Raw genomic sequence first — 27,071 nt, 5'->3', positions numbered from 1 at the left:
ACTCAAAGAAGTTGAATGCCCTGCTACAGTATCACAGATCTGGCTGATTATCACAACCCAATTATAACCAACAGTTGACCTGACAGTCAAGATCAACACTGGTCTGACCAGCAAAGCCTCAGAATAGCCACTTAATGACAGTGCACATTGAATATATCTAAATAAATGTGATGCTGTAGCCTGGTCAGAAAAATCTAAAGCATCTCAAACTCAGCTATTGTGGTAAGTGCTTAAAAAATTGCTTGAAGTGACTAAAAAGATCTAAGTAAGCAGGGACAGGTAACTCTTCTCCCGACAAGCAGGGGAGAAGGGGCAAGTGAGGTTTGCAATGCCACTTGGAAAGTATAATTGATAGATCCCAAAGTGATTTCCTACTTTCTGTGTAAGAATTAAAATTGAACTTGTGAAAGGTGCTAACTTGCAGGTAAATGCTTAGCTATTATTTATCATCAGCAGGCCTGACTGCTGGCCAACTGCTCTACTGATTTGCATGGAAACGGTTATAGCAAGGGTCCTTATGCCAAACTTCATGTAAGAAGCATGTGAAATGTTACCAAGAATACTGTTACCAACATTAAGGAAACAGAGTGCTTTACTACTCAATCTCAGGAAAACTTGACTGAGAAGTTTAGTCATCTGAAAATGAGTCAGAGAAGTTCCTGTGGTGCATACTAGAGTGCAAACTGGGAATTCCTATTGTAAAGAGCTCTCATAGCATGTATTTTAATACTACATCTTGCTGTTGTTGATTGTGGGATAGAAGCAAAAGGAATGGCAAGTTGATGCTTAATTAGAATAGGTAAATACATGACTAATGTCATACAACCCTGTTATGTTTTTGTTAATTCCTTGAAATTATTTCTTCCACTGGAAATTACCAAGGCAAAGGTATGAGTCACAATCATCACATCAGAAATAAACTGAAAATACCCGTTGTTGCATGGCCTTTTACTTGCAGAAACAGGAACACGGTATTTCACTAGTATTTACTGCTCACGGCACAGTAAACCCTGCCGCTTCAACGTGCACACTCTGCACCCCATCCGCTGTGCTCGCCAACGACCCAAACTTTTGCAAAGTTTCCTGATCCGATGAGCTGAGAGCCTGAGTGATTACGCTGACTGGTAATGATGTGCTCTCCTCACCCGAACCGCTAGGACGCGGACGCACCTGAGGAGGGGCATAGCGCTCCCCGCCAGCTCCCCTTACATAGAGGGAGCCTTCGACAGACACTGGAGAGAGCAAATCCGTCTCTTTGCCGGCTAAACGCAGCCACATAAACATCGAGGGCAGCATCAGTGAGGGGAAGCCTCTCCGTCTCAGCCGGCACGACTGGCAGGATCAGAGGCATTACCAAGGGCGCGCACAGGCGAAGCGTCCCTCCGGCAACCCTGGGCACCCAGCGCGGGGCCGCGGGAGAACACCGGTTACATAACGCCTCCAGGAGATGCGCAGGACACCAGACCCACGGCCACCACGGTGGACGAATACAACCATCCCTACTGGGTCATATCCTCCACCCGTCACAGGGGCCCGGACAACGGTCTTGTAGCCCCTCTGACTGCTGAGCCAAGCTTCGCGAAAATAGCCCCGTTTGCCGAACCCATGTCGCCCCAGGGTCGCCACCACCAGCTTCCGGCGGGAGAGCAGAACAGAGTACTGGCAGTGGCTTCGCGCTGGCCTCACCGCCTCAATGGGCATGCGTAGCCGCGGGCGCGCATGCACCTCCTGGGTCCCCGCCAGAGCGCTGAGCATGCGCAGAGGCGGAGGCCTGGCAGCGTCTGAGGGCGGGCAGTTGGCGGCAGCGGGGGCTGGTGGAACTCGGAGGCGCGCCTCGTGCCTCGCCGCGGCGCAGCCCAGCGGGGGCTCTGTTGGCGGCCGAGTGGCGCTGGGGGCTGTCGCGCTGCTGGGTCGGCAGCGCCCAAGCCAGGCTGTGCCCCAGTTTGTGTCCAATCAGAGAGTGAAATGCGTGCACTGAGCGGGGCGGCAATGCGTAAACAAGCCCCGGGAAACTCCTCCGCCCCCCGCTTTCCCCTCCGCGACGCTCCCGCCCGCTCCCCGCGCCGCCCCGCAGCCTCCCGCGCCGCCCGCCAACACCTCCGGCGAGGCGCGCGCTCTCGCCACCCAACCGCCCTCCCCTCCCCCTGCCCGCCCTCCCAGCCGGCGCCGCCCGCGCTGCTACACGCACCCCACTCCCGCACACGCCCGCGGGTGCCCGTGGCTCCTTCTTAAGGGGGAAGGTAAGGGGCCCACTAAGTCGGCCGGTGGCAGGGGCGGACGGGGTGCGTGGATGTGCGCGGGTTGTGGGGGGGAGGCAGTCAAGTGTCATAACAAGTTGTTGAACGTGACATTGCTCTTGAACTGTGCTGCGGCGGGGAGCGGGGCCGCGAGGGGCAGGGGCCGCCGAGTAACTTTCTCCTCAGATTCGCCGCCAAGGGGGAGCCGGTTGCGGCGCGGACAGGGCGGTGGTGCTGGCTGCCGGTGGGGGCCGCGGAATGCGCCCGGGAGAGGCTGGTGCCGTTCGCGATGCTTGTAGCTTCTGGAGGGGGCCGGCGCGCAGCGCGGCTGGGTGGCGAGCGCTTCGCGTCGGGCTGCTGCGGGAGCCGCTTCTACTCCTGTGAGGATTTTTCTAGCAAGTCGCCTGGGCGGGTAGTTGGGTTCTGGTCCAAAGCATCTCTTCCTGTGGGTAATTATCCCTGGCTAATGCTCCGTGGCAGTTTGGCTCGCTCTCGCTGCGATTAGCTTGGCTTATTACATAAGATGTCACCGGAGGTGGAGAGGCAGAAGTCCACAGTGTGGTGGAGGGGGACATCACACCGGTCCTCTGTGACTTCTTCTCACCGGTACCGGAGCACTGGGAACAGCCCTGGCCCGGAGCGGGCAGCCCGGGCAAGGCGGGGAGCTCACCTCGCAGCCCGCCGGTGAAATACGGCGGCTTGTTTTACACGTGGATTGGGTGTTTCCCAAACCTTGCCTTTGAGCAGAAACCCAACCTGTTCTGATTCCTCTCTGCATGTTTAAATTCTTTACCGTCTCTCTCCCCCCTCTCCCTCCCACCCCACATCCCCCCATTTAAGCAGAACAAAGTTTAAGAACTTGATTTTTGCTTCCTTTATGTTTAGCGTGTTAACATGATCTGGAGCCGATTGAATGAATCATCAGTTCCATGGAATAAGAGCAAGTGAATCATCTCTTATACACGCACACAACAGTGAGGGAGCATAGTTGTTACTGTAGATAGTGAAAGGTTACTGTCAGTTTCTGATATGCAATGGCAAGTAAAAAATATTGACAGTTCTCAGAAACCCACCAGGTTTCCTGGGGCAAGTTTGTGAACTGTGAAAGTTTTGCAACACTCAGTTGCAGTTTTTCTGGCTTAGTGGTTGAACGAAAACCTCTTTCTGTATCAATTTGCTGCCCTTTATGCTAGCCAAATTCTCAAATTAAACAAGTTCTATTACTATATTAATGGTAAGATTTATCTGTTATTCAAAATGTATGATTTTAAAATAAATTTTAAACTAATCCCCCCCCCCCCAAAATGGTGCTGCACTGTGTCTGTACCCTGAAGCCAAGGACAGATTCCAAATGCTTTCAATCTGGGATTTGTTTTGCTTAGTTTTGTTAAGCAAAAATAGTCTGTGTTAGAGTAAAACATATATAAATATATATTTGGAAAACAAATTAAAACAGTTTATTTAATGAACCTGTTAGGTTGTACCTAGATAGACTTCTTTCTTGATCCTCCTGCCTGCTGCTAGTTTAAATGAGATTGAGATTTGGTCATATATATAGCTTTTCTTTCTACTTCAGCTTGGTTCCAAAGTGGAAATACCATCCCCCACTTTTTCTTGACAAATCCATCTCTCCTTGTACAGACACAGAAACATGAATTTTACAGATTTTTTTTTTTTTCTCAATGTAGCTGTCAGTGTCAAGAAAGGAAGTCACTGGTTACAACAGGGAGATAGCCCCTTACATGTACACTTGGGCCTACAGTATAAAAGTATGTGAAGATCTTTGTATGTCTTAGTGATAAACCATTCAGTCTCCATCATGTGTCCTATGTTGCTCTGCATGTTTTGTACCTGTAGTCATTCTCCCAACAGGAATGGAGGAATAAATGAGCCACGGAAGGTGTTGGTTTGCGTATTTGTTAGTGTTGGGGAGAAAGGGCATGTTACCATTTTTTATTGTCTAGAAAAACAATTTTATAGCAGTACTTGAAGGATTGGAGCAGCCAAATGTGGGAAAATTATATTACTTTAGGGTTCATTGTGCAGCTTTGAACCTCTTCCTACCTAAAGATTGTAAAGTTAACCAAGTTAAACCTGTGTGCACTGTTTGTAATAGAGATTCTCTTAGGTATATTGTGTGGTCAAGTTAACAAACAGATTTGTGCATTTTAATCAGTAGTAAAATACCATTCATCCTTTTATATTTAATTTCCTTACAAAGAAGACAGAAACATATAGTATGTATGGCATTCTGTGTGCCCAGTCCTCAGCTGAAAGCAATAAACATACTGAAAGTGAACTCACCACTCTCCTCCAGCCATTTTCCCCTGCTCTATATGTGCTCTAGCTTCAAAGTAGAAGTGAAAAATTCTATGTTTCACTTTTAAGTCTGCAGAATGTGAAAAATACAGTGAGATAAAATGGATTGGTTTAAGGTAGCTTCTGTGCAGCTTCATTTTTGGGATTGATAAGAAGATTATTGTGGGATGCACAGCAGAACTTTGAGAACAGTGGTGGGCAACGCAGATAAAAGTAGAGAGCCCTGAACTTCCTATCTTGTTTTTTGCCATGTTGTGATACATAAGCTTTGTTCTTAGCATGAATATATATTGAATCTTACAGTGCCTTTTATCAGCAAGAAAAGAGATGAAGTTATAATCTGTATTTGAAATTAATAGTACTTTGCTCAAGAAATAGTTCGAGCTATCATGTGCTTCACAGATTCTGTGCTCTGAAAGATGGATGCCAACAGCACCTTCATATAGTCTTCCAGCTATCTCAACTGGAAATGAGTGCTTTTCATAGTTTGTTTTCTTTAAAGACCTCTTCTAGATAGATACAGCAGTCCCAGGCTAAGTATTGGACTATTCCTGCCGAAAGACATATTGCTGATACTGATAAAAGAGACTCCTTTTTTCAACTATTGTAAACTTCACACCAAGTGCACTTTGGCCTGGAGGGGTTGTTTGCTCCCCAAATCCTCAGTTTAAAAACCTTTGCTGCAGTTGTCTGGGAAGAAATGTAATTTGTATTACTGGTCTCAATATTTAAAGTATTAAGAAAATAGTTAGAAAAAGTTGGTATTATACCAATGTGTGTCACTTTATCACTTTTCATGTTAGAGTTGTGGCTAATCTGTTCTTGAATGCTGGGACATAGTGTCTTTGATGTTTCCTACAATGAAGTTTTTCCTAATTATTGTGTTTTCTCTTAAATTTTTCCAGTAAATGTAGCACCATGAAAAGTAACAACTTGACAGACTAAGACTGGAGCCCACTAGGAGTAGAACAGGTGTAGCATTGGCAGCAAGCTCCACCATCCTATGACAAGACCTTATCTAGCTGCATGTGTGCTTGTGAAAAGTATCAGTGTTACTGTCTCTATCTTAAATATTGCTTATAAAAATTGTCCACTGCCAAGCATAGGGCCCTTCTGGAATGAAAGATATATTCTGTTACTTGAGCACTATGGTCTTAACAGCTGTCACTATTAGCTCTTACACATGAAACAAATAATTTTGACTTGTTACCTAAAGCTGAAGCCATTTATCCTTTTATTAATAGTTGAATTCATGCATGTCTCAGCAGTTTTCCTATCATTTGGGCAAACTATTAACTTGCTACTGTATATTAGCCATTTCTTTTCTGTTATGGAGCAGTTTTTTTCTTTCATTTTTCATGTTTTATATGTGTTTTGAGATTGGGTGAAATAATAAAAAGCTTACTAATTTGCAATAATAATCTTATTTTCATAAAAGACCTAACTAGGAAAATAAAAGGAGATTTTTTTAGTCAGAAGAGGTTATAGATAAGAGTAGGAGATATTGGGAAGGTCTTAATTTTCTTAAGAGACTGTTATATTATTTGACACCATCTCCCACAGCATCCTTGCAACTAAACTGAGGAAGTTTGGTCACGATGATCAGGTAGTGAGGTGGGTTGTGAACTGATTGAAGGAAAGAAGTCAGAGAGTTGTGGCCAGTGGGACAGTCTAGTTGGAGGTCTGTATCTAGAGGAGTCCCTCAGGGGTCAGTGCTGGAACCAGTACTATTCAATATATTTATCAATGACTTGGATGAGGGAACAGAGAGTACTATCATCAAGGCTGCTAATGACACAAAACTGGGAGGAGTGGCTGACACACCTGAAAGTTATGCTGCCATTCAGCAACACCTGGACAGGCTGGAGAGTTGGGTGGGGAGAAATTTAACTAAATATAACAAGGGCAAGTATAGGGTCTTGCATCTGGGAAAGAATAATCCCATGGACCACTTTGGGTTGGGGACTGGCTGATCGGAGAGCAGCATGGAGGAGAGGCACCTGGGAGTTCTGGTGGATGGATGGCTGACTATAAACCAGCAATGTTCTATTGTAGTTAAGACCAATGGTGTATTAGAAGGGATGTGACTAGTCGGTCACAAGAGGGTCTCCTCCCCATCTACTCTGCCCTGATGAGGCTGTATCTGGAATATTGTGTCCAGTTCTGGGCCCCGTAGTTTAAGGACAGGAAACTGCTTAAAAGAGTCCAGCCCAGAGCCACAAAGATGATTAAGAGAGTGGAACGTCTCCTTTCTGAGGAAAGGCTGAGGGAGTTTGGTCTCTTTAGCTTGGAGGTGACTGAGGGGTGACCTCATTCATGTTTATAAAGATGTGAAGGGTGAGTGTCAGGAGGATATAGCCAGGGTCTTCTTAGGAATATTAATGATAGGACAAGGGGCAATGGGTGCAAGCTGAAGCATAGGAGGTTCCACATGAACATAAGGAAAAACTTTGTAAGCATGACAGAACACTGGAACAGACTGCCTAGGGAGGTTACCTTCCCTCGAGACATTCAAAACCTGCCTGTTCCTGTGTAATCTACTCTAGGTGATCCTGTTCTGTCAGGGGGGTTAGACTAAGATGATCCTTTGGGGTCTTTTCCAACCCCTAACATTGTGTGATTGATGTATTGCAAGGAGGGAGGCACCAGGCATCAAGTTGCTGCAGTGTGTTACTGGTACAAGAACTGCTTTCCCACTAGTTCTTTAAAGAGTGTACCACATGGATATTGAGCAATGACTGCTGAAGAAACAGTTTCCACACTACAAATGGAGTACTTCTGGTGGCCCCTTGTGCACAGCTTCAATATTGGTTCTTCCACAAAGAAGAGAACAATTTTGTAGCCATATGACTTTTGTTCAAATCAAGTTCTTATCAAGAAGATTTCTTCCTATGTACTAAATCACTAGTGGAGATGTACCAAGAAATAGTGCTGGGATCCAAGTGGTGAAGCTGTGTTTTTTTCCTGATTCCTTGGTATGATTCATTCTATCGTATTATTGATGCCAATGTTACAAAATTATTTTCTGACAAAGATATGTTGCTTGTGGCAATTTTCTGGCAGTTATTTGCTTCCTCCCAAAAATCTATGGCTCTGTGCTTAAGGGTAGCAGACAGCTGAATCAGTGAGTACAATCTGATACCACCAGGGAGGGCTGTAGTTTGTAATGGCTGTGAAATTGCTTGCATCAGTTTATTATTCCCCTCTTCCAAGCTCCACCCTGCATTCTTGTTTAGTTCACCTGTTATAGCTTAGTTTTTGTATTGTGAGCTCTTGGGGAACAGTTTGTCATTCATCTGTATTAGTAACATTTGTAGCACTTCAGCATCTTGTCTGGTTTGGCTTCTGGTCTCTATGGAAATAAGTAATACTGGCCTTTGTTTTAGACAGTTTTGTCTGAATCTTTGCTGTGTTTCTAGCAAAGAAAAAACAAGACAAAGCAAAAAAGTCTGCATTTGTCCAAAAACTAGCACTGTTTAAATGAAATATAATTTCAAATAGACAACACTATGAATGACAGAGAATAACAAATTTAGCTTCACATTTTTGTGACTTGTGTGACACTTGGAAGACCATGGATACCAACAAGAGCAAAATTAAGCCTTAAGAAAAATAAGGCTTCAGTTTTTTTTCCAGTATAGCTCAACAGGAAAAATGTCACAGGAATTCTCAAGTGTGGTAAACTTCTGTAAGGGGCATAGTACCTACTAGTCCTTGTGATTTTCTTGTGTGGCCGAAACACCCTGTAGTGCCTGGAGCAGAAGTTTGTTCAGTGTGGACTTTGGAATCATACAATTGTTTTTATACTATGGCTATGGTGGTTCCCTTTACACAAATAGATTTGGAGTTAAGAGACTGCTTACACTGACTATAGACAAATGAAATTGCTACAACTGACTTCCACGAAGCATCAAATGCTGTAATTACACCTTGTAATTACAAGGGTGTTTTACCATTGTCGCTATGTCAAAGTACAGGATTTTCTATATAGTTACCTTGTATATTAATTTATCTTTGCAGTAGCATTTTAAAATACTGATGTTCATGGATTATTTTTTCAGGACATGTAGCAATTTCAGTCAATATTAATTAATTTCATTTTACCAAACAAACCAGGGAAATCCCTACAGTTCGCAACAACTGTGAACTAGCAGTTGTTTGGTCATATAGATGACTTTTTGACTTTTTAGGAGACAGTAATATATATTTCCCACTGGCTGAAGCTGACAAACTAATTTGCAGAAGTGGAATATCTGAGATTTCTCTTTAGAACTATGAAATGCATTAACATTTACATTTTTTAAAGAGTTTCTACCATCAGATAAGAAACCCAAGTATCTTAATATGTATTCATAGAGATGCTGTGGATGTAGGAGAACACACTTGGATTAATTATTATGTTTTATCTACCTATAGATGTTTAATTTTTTGGTTTAGTAATCTTTGAATGGGGATCATTTATGTAAAGGAGAGCTTTTAAAAAAAAAACACCCTAATGTAAGACAAGAACGGACTGTAACATGTATTCTGCCCCAGTTGTTTTGTAGCTTTCACTGAGCATCCTAACCTATGAAAGAGTTCCTCTTAAGGCACAGTCTCAATTTCCAGTCTTAGCATTCTCCTAATCACTGCATTTTTCGTAGTTTGTAAATTTGTGATGCAGAGAAGAAGCACCTGCAGGTTGAATTTACTTTTATGATCGTAAATCCTATTTTAACTTTATCAGAACAGTGATAGAACTTGCCGGTCTTGATCAGTAGCAGGACTTGAGTCATAAAAGCAGCTGTTCAAGACTTAACACTGTGTCTCCTGAGCAATTGCTGACATAATAATACAATGTAAACCTGATGACATGAACTCTAACAAGATACTAATTTCCTTAACCTAAAATTTTATGTAGAAGAAACAAAAAGCGCTGCATTTCTGTTCAATATCAGAAGATGCTGTAACTTGCTTCATAGTCTCGAGGTGAGGAGAAAGTTCTTCACTGAGAGAGTCATTGGTCATTGGAATGGGCTGCCTGGGGAGGTGGTGGAGTTGCCATCCCTCAAGGTGTTCAAGGGGAGATTGGACATGACACTTGGTGCCATGGTCTAGTCATGAGGTCTGTGGTGACAGGTTGGACTCGATGATCCTCGAGGTCTCTTCCAACCTTAGCGATACTGTGATACTGTGATAGTCTTAGTTATTTTTGGTGATAATGGTAAAATATTGCCTTAATAATTTAATTTGGATGGGAAAGTTGGTTCCGTGGGTTATTCCTCTCTCTGTGTATTTGTGTGTGTGTGTGTTTTCTAAGTCCCTGAAAGAGAAATTATCACTTTTCTTGGGATATAAAGTGCGCCACAATTATCTCTTTACATTAGTTTCTTAGATAGAATTTTCTCGATAACATTTTGCATCATGTTACATCTTTTACAGTCTAACAAAGCTCTGTTGTAGAACTCACAATTTAAATATTTTGAAGATAGTTTTTAGTGCTACTTACTACTGATCAGATCTGACACACACATAAATTCTCTCCACCACAAAAAAAAAGTAGTTGGTCTTGAGATAGGTCTTGAGTGATTCTTAGAGAAGTATCACCACTTCACCACTAACTAAAGCAAGTGTAATTAAGTTTATTTTCTCTCTCAATGAGAAGAATGGAATATGCAAGAAGCCAGGCTTTTGATTATTTTCCTAATGAAAAAGTTCTCTTTTCAGAGGGAAGATCAGAGCTTAAATAGCCAATGTGTGCACTGAATGAAGTTAAATATGTTTCTTTCTTACATGATTTTATGAAATTATTATTTACTTTTTTGAAGAATCATCAGTACTAGCTGCAGAGACAAAAGATCCTTTATATCACATAAATGATATTTTGACTTAAGCACTCTTGGTTGATTCTAGCTGTAGAATTTCTCTGCATACAAAGTGATTATGAAGAGCTGCTTAATCAAACCAATACTTTTCAGCTTTCCATCTTAACTCTTTGGCCATATTGTAGATAAAGTACATTTTCATGCTTTCATCCTAGATACATATTTACCAAAATTTGCTAAGTGTTTCCTGTGGACAGTGATCACAGAACACAGATGGAAATAATGTACTCGGTGACAGAGCCTTACACAGGGAAGTGTTTAAAATCTAATACTGGTTTGTTACTTTTGAGTATTCATTGCTGAAAATCTAGAATGTGGATTTACATGGGGCTAGCCTGCAATCCCAAATTTCTGCTAATGTCAGAGTACCTTTTCCAGTGAATTCAATGTGGAGTTGCATGAAACCAGTGACAAACTTGTGACAGAGGAGCTCCTCTATAACGTCTGGCTTTGCAATATATATTAGTTCTTATTACATCAACTAATACAATAGGGAAATAACTCAAAATATTGGACATTGGTGTCTCGAACAATAGCAGGAAAACTTGAACCAAAGGTGTAGTTTCAGAAGACATTTACAGGCACTGTTCTTGAATGAAGGAAATGCTGCCACTGTCTCTTACGCTGCCTCATGCCTGGTAGTCATTGAACCCCCGAACAGATTAACTAACCCAGCAAGAAACTAATAATGAGTTTTCTGCTGAACTAGTGTGTTAAATGGACTTGCAGATGGATCAACGTGCTCCAGAGTGGCGCTTCCCTTTTTTAGTATAACTGGTCAATTAGATCAGCCCTGCTGTTCAGTTAACTGCAGTTTTTTGACACATTAAGAATAGTTGCTTTGAGTTTATTGCAGTTGCGGTAATCGGACAGCTAATTGGAAGGAAAAGTGCAATTATCACCTGTGAAACAAAAGGGATAGTAGTACAGGGAGAAATTGTGTGACTGTGCTATATCGTGGGCAGAAAGAAAATGGGTCATTGCCACCAAAACACTGAAGACTTTATCTGGAGTGTCATCATGTGGTAGAGGCCATATCTCCACTACGCCTATCATTTTTGATGTCTAGAAGATCTATGAGTCCTCTTTTCCAGGTTTCACTTGGTAATCAGTACTGAGAAGTGAAAAGTGGAGTTTTCTGATGAAAAAGATTCTCATGGAATTCATTCTGGAACTTAGAGATCTTGCTGATGTGTGTGTAATTACACTGACAGAACAACATAAATAGGAGCATAAAGAACTAAAAAGTAGCTCTTTAGTATTTTTTTAAGTAGTCACTGGTCTTTATATATTGTAGGCTGCTGCACTAGAATTGTGTTTGGGTACTTACCATAGCTGAGTTACCACAGACCTTGTCTTGAATTGCTTTTTAAGTTGTCAGTTATTAAGTAATTCCAAGAACAAGATTAGGAAAAGTTGTTATTTTGCCCAGTTAAACAAGTTTCTGTACCCTTTTTGTTAAGTTAGGACTTAAGATTTGCCTTAATTATTGCCCTTATATTGTGAACGTATTTTTTCCTGTTCTTGTGAAAATAGAACAGTGTTCAATCTAACTATAAGCCTTTGGAAAAAAACCCTAAATATATATATCTTCTTAGAAGAGGCTGATGAGCGCTTGCCAGTGACATTTCCTAAAGACAGCATCTGCTGCCAAGTAGTTGAGTAGAACTTTCCCTGTCATTGTTCCTCTTTGAATCCCAATGTGGACTGTGATACAAATCTTACAAAGGAGGACGTTAGCTCTGCTTTTAGAGGCACGGACATCATGAAGGAGAAAGAAGGGACTGCTCTGCAGAGGAGTGAGAACTGCAAATGGCTTCTATTTTGCAAGCATCAGAGGGTAAAGGAAGTTAGGAAAACATTAGGGTGTGTGGAGATGGAAGTTGAGTGATCTGGAAGGGACCCCTGCTCAGAGGATGGTAGGGTGTCCAGAACCAATACAGACCATACTTCCTAAGCCACCTCTTTTCTCTGCTATCAGCAAATAGTAGAGAGAGCAACAGGTGAAGAACTTCCCTTCAGTGCTTTCTGATTTGGTGTTGATTTAGTTTATTCATACGTGTGAGGTCTGTTTAGCAGATGCAGAAGTCAAGCTGCTTACAGAATCACACAGAATTACTGAGGCTGGAAAAGACCTCTGAGATCATCAAGTCCAGCCTATGACCTAACACCATGACATCAGCTAAACCATGCTATCAAGTGCCGCATCCAATCTTTTCTTAGTGATCTCCAGTGATGGTGGCTCCACCACCTCCCTGGGCAGACCATTCCAGTGCCTAATCACCCTTTCTGTGAGGAAGTGCTTCCTAATATCTAACGTAAACCTCCTCTGGTGCAGCTTCATATCATGCCCTCTTGTCCTGTCACTAGTTGCCTGGGAGAAGAGCCTGACCCCCATCTGACTACTGCTTCCTTTTAGGTAGCTGTAGAGAGTGATAAGGTCCCCTCTAAGTGCCCTCTTTTCTTTCCTCATATGACTTTTCCTCCAGCCCCCTCACCAGTCTCGTCACTCTCCTCTGGACCTGCTCCAGCACCTCAATATAACTCCCAGTGCATGGCAGTCATACTGATGCTGCAGTACCACAGTATCACTTAGGTTGGAAAGGACCTCGAGGATCATCGAGTCCAACCTATCAACACAGACCCCATGCCTAGACCATGGCACCAAGTGCCACGTCCAATCTCCCCTTGAATGCCTCCAGGGTCGATGACTCAACCACCTCCCTGGGCAACCCGTTCCAATGCCGAATGACTCGCTCGGTGAAGAACTTCCTCCTCACCTTGAGTCTAAACCTCCCCTGGCGCAGCTTGAGACTGTGTCCTCTTGTTCTGGTGTTGGTTGCCTGGGAGAAGAGGCCAACCCCTTCCTGGCTACAACCACCCTTCAGGTAGTTGTAGAGGGCAATGAGGTCACCCCTGAGCCTCCTCCAGGCTAAACAATCCCAGCTCCCTCAGCCTCTCCTCACAGGGCTTGTGTTCAAGGCCTCTCACCAGCCTTGTTGCCCTTCTCTGGACACGCTCAAGTGTTTTGATGTCCTTCTTAAACTGAGGGGCCCAGAACTGGACACAGTACTCAAGGTGCAGCCTAACCAAAGCAGAGTACAGGGGCACTATGACCTCCCTGCTCCTGCTGGCCACACTATTCCTAATGCAGGCCAGGATGCTATTGGCCCTCCTGGCCACCTGGGCACACTGCTGGCTTATATTCAGGTGGCTGTCGATCAGCACACCCAGGTCCCTCTCTGTTTGGGAGCTCTCCAGCCACTCCGACCCCAGCCTATAGCTCTGCATGGGATTGCCGTAGCCAAAGTGCAGCACTCGGCACTTGGACTTGTTGAATGCCATCCCATTGGACTCTGCCCATCTGTCCAGTCGGTCGAGGTCCCTCTGCAGAGCCTTTCTACCCTCTAATTGACTAACATCTGCCCCTAACTTTGTGTCATCTGCAAACTTGCTGGTGACTGACTCTACCCCTTCATCCAGATCATCGATGAAGATGTTGAAGAGGACAGGGCCCAGCACTGATCCCTGGGGGACACCACTGGTGAATGGCCGCCAGCTGGATGTGGCACCGTGCACTACCACTCTCTGGGCCCGGCCCTCCAGCCAGTTCCTAACCCAGCACAGAGTGTAATGGTCCAATCCACGGGCTGACAGCTTAGCCAGCAGTTTGCTGTGGGGGACGGTGTCAAAGGCCTTGCTGAAGTCCAGGTAGACCACATCCACAGGCCTCCCCACATCCACCAGGCGGGTCACCTGATCATAGAAAGAGATCAGGTTGGAGAGGTAGGATCTGCCCTTCCTAAATCCATGTTGGCTGGACCTGAGCCCTTGGCCATCCTTCAGGTGCATAGTTATTACCGCCAGGATAATCTGCTCCATCACTTTCCCTGGCACTGAGGTCAGGCTGACTGGCCTGTAGTTTCCAGGTTCCTCCATCTGACCCTTCTTGTGGATGGGGACCACGTTGGCCAGTTTCCAGTCATCTGGGACCTCACCTGTGAGCCAGGACTGGAGGAAAATGATGGAGAGTGGCCTAGCTAGCACATCCGCCAGCTCTCTCAGCACCCTAGGATGGATCCCATCCGGTCCCATGGACTTGTGAATATCCAAGTGGCTCAGCAGGTCCCGAACTAATTCCTCATGGATTACCGGGGCACTACACTGCTCCCCGACCCCATCGCCCAGCTCTGGAGGCCACTCGTCCTGAACTCCTGCCTTGCTGTTCAAAATTGAGGCAAAGAAGGTGTTCAGGACCTCAGCTTTCTCCTCATCTTCAGTCACCGCGTTCCCCTCCAGGTCCACCAGGGAGTGCAGGTTCTTCCTGCCCTTCTTCTTATTGTTAATATATTTATAAAAATGCTTTTTATTGTCTTTGACTGAGGTGGCCAGCTTCAGTTCCAGCTGGGCCTTGGCCTCCCTAATTTTATTCCTACATAATCTAACAGCTTCCTTGATCACACCTCGAGAAGCCTTCCCCTCCTTCCAAAGGTGATACAGCCTCTTCTTCCCCCTTAAATCCTCCAGGAGCTGCTTGCTCATCCAGGCCGGTCGCCTTCCCCGCTGGCTTGCCTTCCGGCACGTGGGAACCGCCAGTTCCTGTGCCTTCAAGCGCTCCTGTTTGAAGTAGGTCCAACCCTCCTGAACCCCTTGGTTCATGAGGGCTGGTACCCAGGGGACTTTGCAGACAAGTTTCTTAAATAGGCTGAAGTTCACCCTTCGGAAGTCCAAGGTGAAGGTTCTGTTGGTGCTAAGTACAATTGTTGTATTGTGGCCATGGTCAACTATAAAACTTAGACTGATCTAATAATGCCATTTTAAGGCTGAAGGGCTAAAATATTAGGATATTTCTTATTTTAGGCTGTTGGTGTGATGGTAATTTATGCATTGTAGTGCTCTTCAATTGTGTTCTTAAAAGGCTTGCCCTCCAGCACCCTTTTATTCACTGCACAGTTGTAAAGTGTTAGGGGATTTATCAGTAGAAGTTGTCTGCAGTAGAGTCTAGAATGGGCACAGAGAAATGCAGGAAGACAAAGAATGGCCTTAGCTCGGGGAGGTTGAATGCTGCATTGGAGGACTAGTTTCTGTCATTTTGGATGCTAAATGACTATTTTAATCTGGGCAGGTAATGCAAGTAAAGGGTTTACAGTTGGCCATTTGTTTTTTAACATTTGTGCAACATGTAGCCAAATTTGCTAGTCTTCTGACATCACCAGTACAGCTAAATTAATGTAAAACTAAGCTGTATACTGTTAACAGTCAAGAGTGTCCTGAAAAATTGAACCTTGAAACTTACCTTGGGTGTATGGAACTAAAGAGTACTTGGAACAGTTTGGACCTTGAATTCTATGCCACCTGTTTCTCTCTAAATTATGGCTAACACTGTTGTCTTGTTGAATAGTTTGGGGAGAAGATTCTTTATTTACTATTTGGGGCATATTGAAATATAATGGAATGAGTGAGTATATGAGTGTGATATCAAACAGCTGGGCATAACATTTAAAAAGTGTGTAACTGTCTTTTATACTTGGTTATTTGGTAGGAAATACTCATTCATAGTATTTAAAATGGTGTTAACAGCTCACATATGCAAAGGCACAGATCTTCTTCTTTAGCTTGTTTGCAGTCTCTAAGTTTTACTGAACTTATAATAATCTCAGAAGGACCTACCTAGATAAGGAGTACTGTTGAGTTTGGTTTCTTGGAGTTGCATAAGATAGTGTCTTTGCCTAAAGGTTGTGCATTTACAAAGGAATGTAATAGGCAAACTGTGTCTAGAGAGAGTCACTAGTCATAGAAGTGTCCTAAAACTTCCTCGATGTAGCAACTGACAATTAAAATGTTGATTCTTGTGCTTTCCCTCCAGGAAGAAAAGCTTAAACATTCCTGAGCATCCTGTAATGAGAGATGTCTTGGGAGCTCTTTGGAGGTCTGAATACATCAGACAGCTTAATATGGTATTGCTCTAAAGCTGTGTGGTAAAATGTTAGCATTAATGATTGTGATTCTTCAGTCAGATATCTGACATGCATGTTACCTGAAGTGTTACACTGCCTCCCTTATGTTAATTTAGCTGCTAAACTATGTATCTTGTGGGCTGCACAGATTTTAAAGAGTAGCTTTAACTCTGATGCTCCATCACTGCTCATTTTATCATGTTGTTATGAGCAACACTCGCTTGGAAGTTAACAGCTCTTTGTGCATCAGTCCCTGGACCTATACCAACTATAGGAAAGCAGTGATTCCGTAGAGGCTTTATAGTTAAACAGGACAGAGAAATCTGACTGCTGACTGTGCAGTTGCTGCACTTGTCTCACAATGTACCAAAACTAATTAATGGAGCATACCCAGAAACAGTATAGACTAGAAGCTCCAGAACTTGATTTCAAGTGCTGCATACATAGAAAGAAAACTCGGTGATGGAATAGTTGCTTTTGAAGCTTGTAATTTTGTTTTATTTTTATTTTCTTGATTATCCATAGATACAGGAGGTGACATTTAGGCTGTATTCCTTCTCTAGAGGAAAGCACTAGACAGATCTTTGTGAGATACCAGTTTGAAATACATTCATAGTTAGGAGGTCCCTGTGGTAATGAACTGTATTGCAATAACCAGCACAAGAGGCTAATTAGCTTAATTACTAAGAGTCTATTCCAAAGTTGTTGTCCTGTGAGCAAGTAGATGCTAAATATTTTCAGTCATGATTTCCTTACAGTAGACTTTTGATTCAAATTTTATACTAGAGTATAGCTTAACTGTGAATCAAAAAAGCATCACAAAGGAGACAGAAGCCAAAGAATGCATATAGGGGGGCTTCACATTCATGTTCTACCAACTCTTTCCTCACTTGAAATAGTAGAACTAAATATGCTATGTGTAGGTGTTCATGAGAGAAACAGCAGAAGACCCATGGGGCAATTCTAAAATCAATATATTCCATATACATGTGTTTAAGGTCCCTAACATCAGGTGAGTTCAAATAGAAGTCACATACACTCCTGTGGGCATATTCCAGATCTCTCAAAGATGTAAGATGATAAAAAGGAATAGGGTAAATAGCAAAAGAAATCACTATGTAGAAACTATTTGTAGGTTCTATTTACAGAGTGCCTTAGTCTTCCCTCACAAAGCACAGACATCTAAAAGAGTTTTGATGTGTCATGGTATAATCAGCTGGCAGTGTCAAAGGGAGACAAAAGAATGAAGGTAGTCTTGGATAAATGGACAAGATGAATATCAAGCAGTGGTTAGATTACTTGGCTTTTGTGGTTGTTAATGCTGTGATCACTACTCAAATACTGGACTTGGTTCTGGCCACTGTTCAAGGAGAATTCAGAAAAAATGAAAAGCGTACACAGAAAACCTAAAAGAATGATATGAAACTTGGGACACAGAGTTTGTCATGAAAGACTGGAGGCACCATTTAGGAAAAATTAAGATGGCACTTCTAGCCAGTAATCAAGCCATCCCTTAATACTGTCTTTGGGAAACTAAATTGAAACATTTCAGATAAAGTAACTGGTATTCAAAACCAGATTGTTCAGTCTTGCAGATTAAAAGAAAAATCAAATTACTGTATTTTAGCAAATATGGTAATAAACCCCAGATTACTTCAGACTACAATTAAGGATTTTTTTTTTTTTAACTACCAGGGTTTTTTTTGGAACTACTAATGATTGTCATAGATTCTTCAGTGCCGGTAGTTTTGCAAATTTAAAAGGATGATTCAATCATAGTAATCTGTTGAACCTCAGGTGGGAATTAATACAAGTAAATCCTATGGCTTGTGTGGATTTTTAATGCAGCTCAGACTAGATCATCACAGTCGTCTTTTTTGACTCAAATATGTCTTACAGTAAAGATTGTGCAGTCAGTCTTTACTGTAACATTTGGATGTTTCACTATACACAGCATCCCCTGGCAGACAATGTTCTGCATGCAATTATGTGAAGTTCTGCAGAATTCAGATTGCTAATTCAGTTTTCAGTTAGAGCAGGGGGACATGTATATTGAGGAGGCAGTAGGATGCTGTTAGACAGATGAGACGTTTTCAAGAATAGCATATCTAGTGAAGCTTGTCATCGCTCTATAAAGGCATGACAGGGTCCCTTGTGAAATACTTGGCTATTTAAATGACCTTTAATCTTCCTCTGTGGTGGGTAGTATATGGAAAAGAAAGCAAGAGCTAGCCCTATAGCTCTACAAAGGTCCTTGCATACAAGACAGAGCAATGTACTGTATTTACATAATATGGTTGTCTCAAAGTGGGTTAGATATCTGCTTGGACATTTGGTTTTCTGTAAAAATACTGTTCCCTATCTGTTGTCTGTTAAGCCCTTATCAATTCGTATTTTTATGTTCTTTTAAAATAAATGTATAAAAGACATGTTTTAACAATTGATAAAACCAAACTAGCTAAGGTGTAGAATGGTCAAGAACCACAGAATATTAAGGCTTGGAAGGGATCTCGAAAGATCATCTAGTCCAACCCCCTGACAGAGCAGGATCACCTAGAGTAGGTCACACAGGAACATATCCAGGCAGGTTTTGAATGCCTCCAGAAGAGACTCCGCAACCTCTTGGGGCATCCGGTTGCAGTGTTCTGTCACACTCACAGTGAAAAAAGTTTTTCCTTATGTTCACATGGAACTTCCTGTGCTCCAGCTTGCACCCATTGCCCCTTGTCCTATCACTGCACGTTACTGAGAAAACCCTGCCTCCATCCTCCTGACACCCTTCACACCTTTATAAACGTGAGTGAGGTCACCCCTCAGTCTCCTCCAAGCTAAAAAGACCCAACTTCCTCAGTCTTTCCTCAGAAAAGAGATGTGCCTCCTCCTTAATCATCTTTATGAGTCTGTGCTGGACTCTTTCAAGTGGTTTCCTGTCCTTGAACGGAGAGGCCCAGAACTGGACACAATATTCTTGATGTGGTGTCGCCAGCGCAAGGGGGAGGAGAACCTCTCTCCAACTAGTAACAACACCCTTTCTAATACAACCAAGGATGCTGTGTTCCAGAAGAGTTCTTTCTGAATGAAGAAAAACAAACTTCACTGAAAGTTTCATCTTTATTTTGCAAATACTGTTTGAGACAATAATTATTGAGTGGAAGCATATGCCCTAGCTTCCCTAAGATAACACAACAGTATATGTTGTGTAAGTAAAACTAACAGATGCTTAGGAATCCTAAGTAGTTTAGATTCCTGTCTTTCAGGCTTCTTTTCTTCATTTGGGCAGATTTTTTTCATAAAATGTTAGGAAATAAATGTTTTAACTGCCATACATCCTTGTTAATAACAGCATTTGTTAACTCATCTTTGAACAATATTCCAGTGGTGTGCAAGAAAGAGCTTTGCCTCAGGTGCACAGTAATCCTTAAGCCCCTATGAGAGATGCTCAGTTTGCTGTAACAAGTAAACCACATTAGTACTGCAGTACACTTGAGTATTCATAGCATTTTTCATATGTGTGACGGTGATTGAATGTTTATTTGAAGAGTCAAAAGTCATAGGTTCAAATCCCCCTAAAATCAATAGGGAAAAGTGCTTACAATGACTTCTAACTTACAGCCTGTACATTTTGATTTCAGTTTTACCTGTAAAATTTCTGTATGAAAATCTGCTGCTAAGAGGTTTTATATTTTTTGATGTGGTATAGCATTTTCTTCCTCAGTCAGAGGACATGAAGAATAGAAACACAAGTGGTGCTTTACCATACATTTACCAATGCAGGAGAAGTAACAAGCCACCACAAAATATTATCATTTGTATCTAGTATATTTCCAGTCTAAAAATAATAAATATTAAAAAATCAGTATCTTGGTATAAATATCTGCCTTTTATGAGATCATGTTATTATTCTTTATGGCTTCTTACAATGTGTTTATTGCCATATGGATGAAACATCTTCCAGCAGTGTATTAAACAACGTGGCTAACATCTGTCATATGCTATTAACACATCCTCTCCCCAAGGAGAAAAGCAAGTGCAGTAGATGGCCATGTTGGTTTGGTAGAGTTTGTGGGGTTTTTAGGGTAAGTGTGTTGAAAGTGTTTATGTTGACAATACATAATCAATGTATAATATTAGACAAAATTATTCTCACATAGCTGATTGACGTACAGACAGAAATAACAGACTGAGCTGGGTGCTGCCCGGGTCAGTAGCTTATCTGGCACCCAGCCTACTCCCACAGTCTTTCCACTGCTTAGAGGCATTGGAAATACCATACAGTGCACATCTGTATCTGGCCATGGAGAAACGGAACAGTATACCTCTGGTTGTAACACAAATACAGGCTGTGTCATGGCACAAGTGTGCATAAATCTGCAATACCACTTGCTCACCCCCCCACCTTCTGTTGGATGTAGAATGAGTAAAAGCAAGAAAACTTGAGGCTCAAGATAAAACATTGCTTAGCAAGTGAAGGATGAGTGGAAGATGAGGGAAAGGAAAGGAAATCAGAACAAGTGAGGCAAAGGCAATCACTCTACACCTCCCACAGGCAGAATAATGCCCTGTGAGTTCCTAAGCAAAAGACGGCTAACTTCCCTAAACTCCCATTTGCTGTTTTTATGATTGAGCATAATGTTATGGCACAGAATGTCAATCTGGTTAGTTCAGGTCATCTGCCTGATTGTGTCCTCTCCTAATCTGTTGTGCATTCCCTGATCTTACTGCAATGGGTCGTGAGAAGGAGACAGGGCTTGATGTTTTGCAAAGGCTTTTCAGCAATAACTAGAACTTTAGTGTACTATCAGCATTATTTTGGTCACAAATCTAAATCACAGCACCATATCAGCTGCTATGAAAAAAGTTAACTCCATCCTAGCCAGGTTCAGTACAGTTATTTGGCAGGACAACCTAGGAAGCCTTCGAGGCTTGAACTATGAAAAGCTATAGCTGGCATCTGAATAACAAAATACTTGTCAGGAAGGAAGATGACAGTCTTTTATAGATGTCCTTAGTGCTTTTCAATACATTTTATAGTTCTCCTGGTGGGAGAGATGATGACTATTTCTAACTCAGACTGAGAATGGAATCCCCACGTCAAAGATATACAAGGTACATATTTAAGCAGTGTGTCCACTGGCATTGCTCAAGACTTGAATGAATTGAAAAACAACAATTAAGGGTTGTCTCAGACACAAATTTGTATTTAATTAGCAAGTGTTCTGTTTCATACTGTTTAATGCATAAAACAGACTATACAGTTGTGTGAGTTGTTTAATGCTTGAGTGTCTCAAACTAGAGTATTTATTTTCTTGTGCAGTCGTCTTTTGGATGTTTTGCCTAAATGTCTTATGTTTCCACCTACTCCTGTCTAACATAATGCATTCCTTTTATAGGGAGATGAGAACTGTAAGATCATACTTGGCATTAGTCTCCAGTGAAAGTGAAATTTTTGCTGTAGAGTTTTTCAGGTTTACTAGCAGTGTTGTTTTGGGAAAAGGCCAAAAAGGTTGCTGTTATTTTTGTTGACATGGAATCTGTAGGGATGCAAGTAGTCTAGCATTCCTCATGTGAGCAGTTTTCTTTTCATAAAAATGTTAAAATACTGCCTGAAAAACCTTATTCTTTCTTCATCTCTGCTCACATACCATTAATGAGTCACTGACTCCATTCTGAAGTAGCATTCACTCCAAAGCTTGTGAAGTACTTTAGACAGAGTAGAAGATACTTAATGTCATCCTGGGCTTGGGAAGTGTGAGGACGGTACTTAGAAAAAAGACTGGAAATCGTCCGTTTTCATATGAGCAGTTTCTGCTTGTGCAGTGGTCCTCAAAACCTAACCAAGGACAGGGATTATAATGCAATCTTTGTGGCTTTAAGACTATGAGGTGTAATAGAATAGAGGACCTCTTCAGTTCTTTAAGAGTGTCCACATGCTTCCAGCACATTTTTTTACTAGATGATGTAGTTCTGGAATTTTCGCAAACAGGAATGCTTACAGGAGTTAGAACTGACACTTCCTTCTCCTAGTTACCAATGCACCATGGACACCAGTGGTACCCTTTATTTGACATCTTCCCTCCTAGATTTTGGGAGATAATGGTACTTTTACATGTGTGGAACAAGAGAAGTTTACAAGCACCATTCTAACCATGCTACAGAGAGTGCAATGGTAGAGATGTTATCTTTAATCCTCTCTGCAGATTATAATGTGTGTGTACACTTGAATTTGTTAAAACATTCTTTTATTTGCAACCAAAAATACGTTCACTTAATTGCAAATGTGAAGTGACATAGTATTTCTGTTTCAGCAATTGTTAATATTAACTGCTGCTTTGGAAATGAGAATAACTGCATTTTTATTTCATTTTGAATCATGAATGTGTAGCTGTAGAACTCTCTATCCATATTAGATGTGTATTAACCAACAATCTCTTCATCACAGCAGAGGTAAAAGTACATTTAATTACATCATAGAGACATAAAAATAACTTGTTTCATGGAGGTATTGTGTGGGATTGTGCTGTGTAAACGGTAATATTTACGTTCACAAAATGTTTCTTAATAGGAAAACAAAAATGAGCTGATAGATCTGATTCTTTGTCTTCTTTGTCTTCTGAAGTGGTCATTTACTCTTGCTTAGAATGGAAAAATGCAATTAAACAACAATGTTCTGTTTCACTCTCATTTTGAAATTGTAAAAAATACATATCTATAAATACACACATACTATATATGGTATGAACTTCTGAAGAATCCAACTTTTTATCCTCAAATATTGCAGCTTGCAAAATGTTATACTTGCCTCCATATGCTGAAAATTTGAGACCTTTTAATTTCTTACAATCCTGTTCTAAAACTAACTGCAGATATCTTATTTGCAGGAGTTAGCATCAATAGCAATATGAGGCAATATGTAGATGGTTTTGTTTTTCCAAAACAAAATGTCTCACCTCAGGTGTCTGGTTTTCATGCATGTCAAATGAACATTCAGAGGAAGAATATTGTGATTAACACATCATACTGGAAATTGGGAGTTGGAAGTTTCATTCCTAGGCAGTTATGTCTCTCTGTGTGGCTGACATCAGAAATTTATTAGAAAACCAGCTAGAAAAAAATGTACTCCTTTTCTTCACACAGTTTAGATTGGAGATTCTTTAGACCAGATGGGACTCTCAAAGTGTGTTTCCACTGCAGGTGAAGATGTATTAGCTGAATGGATATATTTGCATTAAATGTAATCTAGCCAGCTTTGTTAAATGGCAATTAAAATGGTGTCAAGTATTTCAGTGAATGGGATCCAGGTTGCCCTGAACCCTTGTGTGGCTAGGTTATGCTGATACACATTCTGTGTGTTCATTTTTCTCATTACTGGAGTTAGCTAGATTAAAGAGTAGATCTGCTTTTCCCTTTCAAAAAAGAATTTTGGTAAGTTTTTTGTTTACTCCTTTACTGAATCCTACAGTCAACCTTCAGATTTTCTTCTGATTTACTCTCTGTCTTCCCTTGGCCCTCCCTGCCCCGTAATACACACAAAACACCAGGAGGCATGCTTCTGTGGCTGCTTTGCTCAGCAAAGCTGTTTTGCTCCTGAATACTAGTTAATAGTTGCCCCAGCATTCCCAAGACATATGATTTCCATGGTACTTAAAAAAAAGACCACACCCTAAATGTAGTTACCCTCATTCTCATCCTGAACCACCTGTCCATGGCTTGGACAGCAGCACTCTGAGCTGGGTTAGGAACTGGCTGGATGGTCGAACCCAGAGAGTGGTGGTGAATGGTGTCACATCCAGCTGGCGGCCAGTCACTAGTGGAGTCCCCCAGGGATCAGTGCTGGGCCCCATCCTCTTTAACATCTTTATTGATGATCTGGATGAGGGCATTGAGTCTATCATCAGTAAATTTGCTGATGACACCAAGCTGGGGGCAGGAGTTGATCTGCTAGAGGGTGAAGAGGCTCTGCAGAGAGACCTCGACAGGCTGGACAGGTGGGCAGAGTCCAACGGCATGAGATTTAACGCATCCAAGTGCCGGGTTCTGCACATTGGCCACAACAACCCCATGCAGTGCTACAGGCTGGGGTCAGAGTGGCTGGAGAGCAGCCAGGCAGAGAGGGACCTGGGGGTGCTGGTTGATGGTAGGATGAACATGATCCTGCAGTGTGCCCAGGCAGCCAAGAGGGCCAATGGCATCCTGGCCTGCATCAAGAACAGTGTGGCCAGCAGGAGCAGGGAGGTCATTCTGCCCCTGTACACAGCACTGGTTAGGCCACACCTCGAGTACTGTGTCCAGTTCTGGGCCCCTCAGTTTAGGAAGGATATTGACTTGCTGGAATGAGTCCAGAGAATGGCAACGAAGTTAGTGAGGGGCTTGGAACACAAGCCCTATGAGGAGAGGCTGAGGGAGCTGGGGCTGCTTAGCCTGGAGAGGAGGAGACTCAGGGGTGACCTTATTGCTCTCTACAACTACCTGAAGGGGGGTTGTAAACAGGCAGAGGTTGGTCTCTTCTCCCAGGCAGCCAGCACCAGAACAAGAGGACACAGTCTCAGGCTGCGCCAGGGGAAGTTCAGGCTGGAGGTCAGGAGGAAGTTTTACACGGAGAGAGTGATTGCCCATTGGAATGGACTGCCCGGGGAGGTGGTGGAGTTGCCGTCACTGGAGGTGTTCAGGAGGAGACTTGACAGGGTGCTTGGTTACATGGGTTAGTTGATTAGGTGGTGTTGGGTGATAGTTTGGACGTGATGATCTTGAAGGTCTCTTCCAACCTGGTTTATTCTATTCTATTCTAAGAGAGACCCCATTTCCTGAATGAATTGCCCACTTCTGAAATGACATTCTCTGTGAAAAATGAGCTATAGGTGTTACATAGCATAGTACTGCATCTAGTGAGCATATTTGAATCCTATTGAGAAATTTGGGTTAGTATTTCACAGTATCACAGTCACTGAGGTTGTTTGATCTCTGGAGGTTATCTTTTCCACTACTCCTGCTCAAAGCAGAGGCAGCTAGAGCAGGTTGCTCAGGACCTTAGCCAGTTTCCAAGGATGAAGACTTTACCTCTCTCGGTTAAAAAGTTCTGGCGTTCAACCAACCTCACAGTAAAAACTAATTTCTTAATTATTTCTTTTTTTTCTGATGCTTAAATACAATTTCCCGTGTTTCAATATGTGTTCCCTGACTCTTGTCCTTTCATTGGATACTACTGAGAAGACTCAAGCTCAGTGTTCTTACTCCTCCCTCCATCCTCCACCAAGGATTTATAGACATTGACAAAATTTCCCCATAGCCTTCTTTCCTACAGGCTAAACACTCACACTTTCAGACTACCCTTACGTGATAGATGTCAGTCCCCCAGTCATCTCTGTGACCCTTAACTAAGCTCACTCCAACAGGTCCATGCAGGGACACAGCATTCCAAATGTGTCTCACCACTTCTCTTGATCTGCTGGTACTACTCTATAATGCAGTGCATGTGGCTGTTGGCCTTTTTTACTGTACAACAGACTTAAAATATATCAGATGAAAGTGTAAATTGGCAGCTTATGTTTGAAGGTAGCTAGCTCTTTTTGATGTATTTTGTTACAATGGTTTCGTGATTTTGCTAAGTTGCTGGCTTAGTGGAAGACATCACCCTGACATACATATTTCAGGTCCTGACTGATTGGGGTTTTTGATGGTGCCAGTGTTTCTGACAAGTTTTAAAGACATAGGGATAAAAAAACCTAGACAGCATTCCACATTTCTCAGCAGGGAAATGTAAATCTCCTTAATTTTATTCCTACTGAACTGTGGCAACTAAGGTCTTGTATTTAAATGTGAATTATTAAACAGACAGCACGCTGATGATAGGAGTGGGCTATGTGTTATATGTATCAACAAGTTATCGTAAGCCAAATACCTTGTCAAAAATCATATTCCCATCTATGCATTTGTCACGAAGACAAATAGTTTAAGAATATCATGCCATTTATTCTTAAAAGCCTAACATGGATATTAGATTAGGGAATAGAGTGAGATTTGCTATGTACATTGATAGGTGAAACCTTGTAGCTTTAAGTCTCTAAAACCACATCACAGCACCAAAGGAATTAGACACATTTGAAAAAATTCAGCAAAGTGTATTCAGGTTGTAGTAATAGAGACAGGTCAGATATTGTATGGTGTCTTTAGCACAGTTGTATCGTTTACTTTTTGAAATTTACTTAACAGGCAGCTCAGTTCATTACCAATTGTAAAACGTTTTGAAAGTGGAAGGGTTTGGAGTTTGGGTTGATTGCTTTTTTGTTGTTTGTTTGTTTTGAGTTTGATTTTTGTGTGTGTGTTTCTTGTTTGTGGGGCTTTGTTTGGCTTTTTTAAATATGTTTATCCTGTAGTGAAAAAAAGGCAGCTGGCAACCTCAAGTTCAGGTATTATATCTAAGATCATAGAATCAATAAGGTTGGAAAAGACCTCAGAGATCATGAAGTCCAACCTATCACCTAATACCTAACACCTCATGACTAACTAAATCATGGCTTCAAGTGCCATGTCCAATCCTTTTTTGAACACCTTCAGGGATGGTGACTCCACCACCTCCCCAGGCACATTCTAATGGCCAATTACTCTTTCTGTCAAGAACTTTCTCCTCACCTTCAGCCTAAACCTCCCTGGACAGCTTAAGTCTCTGTCCACTTGTTCTGGTGCTGGTTGCCTGGGAG

At 42.2% G+C, this 27,071-nt stretch overlaps 1 protein-coding gene across 1 annotated transcript in view; it reads left to right on the top strand.

The window, feature by feature from the left end:
• Positions 1-2,134: 2,134 nt before the first annotated feature.
• PCGF5 (polycomb group ring finger 5) overlaps positions 2,135-27,071 on the top strand; it is a 64,613-nt gene continuing 39,676 nt past the window's right edge. The window contains exon 1 of the mRNA XM_068139692.1: positions 2,135-2,240. The gene's annotated coding sequence lies outside the window, so the exon portion shown is untranslated. The remainder of the gene's footprint in view (positions 2,241-27,071) is intronic.

The sequence above is a fragment of the Melanerpes formicivorus genome, unplaced genomic scaffold (assembly GCF_026170545.1).
Source record: "Melanerpes formicivorus ecotype bairdi unplaced genomic scaffold, bMelFor1.0.p_v2 SCAF_6, whole genome shotgun sequence".
Taxonomy (NCBI): domain Eukaryota; kingdom Metazoa; phylum Chordata; class Aves; order Piciformes; family Picidae; genus Melanerpes; species Melanerpes formicivorus.
The sequence above is the reverse complement of the archived record's forward strand: the minus strand, read 5'-3'. Positions and strand labels throughout refer to the sequence as shown.